We start from the raw sequence: 1,233 nt of genomic DNA on the forward strand, positions 1-1,233 counted from the left end.
TTTTCTACATTGTAGAATAATAGTGAAGACATAAACTATGAAATAACACGTACTAAAAAAAAGTTGTATTTTATATTTTGAGATTCTTGAAAGTAGCCACCCGTTGCCTTGACAGCTTTGCACACACTTGGCATTCTCTCAACCAGCTTCATGAGGTAGTTAACTGGGATGCATTTCAATTAACAGGTGTGCCTTGTTCATTTGTGGAATTTCTTTCCTTCTTGATGCGTTTGAGCCAACCAGTTGTGTTGTGACAAGGTAGGGGTGGTATACAGAAGATAGCCGTATTTGGTAAAAGACCAAGTCCATATTATGGCAAGAACAGCTCAAATAAGCAAAGAAAAATTACAATCCATCATTACCTTAAGACATTAAGGTCAGTCAACACAGAACATTTCAAACAGCTCTAAAGTTTCTTCAACTGCAGTCGCAAAAACCAGCAAGCGTTATGATGAAACTGGCTCTCATGAGGACCACCACAGGAAAGGAAGACCCAGAGTTACCTCTGCTACAGAGGATAAGTTCATTAGAGTTAACTGCACCTCAGATTGCAGCCCAAATAAATGTGTCGTTTACTTGAACTCTGAAGCATCTCAACTATTCAGAGGAGATTGCATGAATCAGGCCTACATGGTTGAATTGCTGCAACGAAACCACTGCTAAAGTACACCAATAAGAAGAAGAGACTTGCTTGGGCCAAGAAACATGAGCAATGGACATTAGACTGTTGAAAATCTGTCCTTTGGTCTGATGAGTGCAAATTTGAGATTTTTGGTTCCAACCGCTGTGTCTTTGTGAGATGCAGCGTAGGTGAACGGATGATCTCTGCATGTGTGGTTCTCACCGTGAAGCATGGAGGAGGTGTGATGGTGTGGGGGTGCTTTGCTGGTGGCACTGTCTGTGATGTATTTAGAATTCAAGGCACACTTAACCAGCATGGCTACCACAGCATTCTGCAGCGATACACCATCCCATCTGGTTTGTGCTTCTTGGGACTATCATTTGTTTTTCAACAGGACAATGACCCAACACACCTCCAGGCTGTGTAAGGGCTATTTGACCAAGAAGGAGAGTGATGAAGTGCTGCATCAGATGACCTGGCCTCCGCAATCACCTGACATCAACCCAATTGAGATGGTTTGGGAAGAGTTAGACCGCAGGGTGAAGGAAAAGCAGCCAACAAGTGCTCAGCTTATGTGGGATCTCCTTCAAGACTGTTGGAAAAGCATTCTA

The sequence above is a fragment of the Salvelinus sp. IW2-2015 genome, unplaced genomic scaffold (genome assembly GCF_002910315.2).
Source record: "Salvelinus sp. IW2-2015 unplaced genomic scaffold, ASM291031v2 Un_scaffold1669, whole genome shotgun sequence".
Taxonomy (NCBI): Eukaryota; Metazoa; Chordata; class Actinopteri; order Salmoniformes; family Salmonidae; genus Salvelinus; species Salvelinus sp. IW2-2015.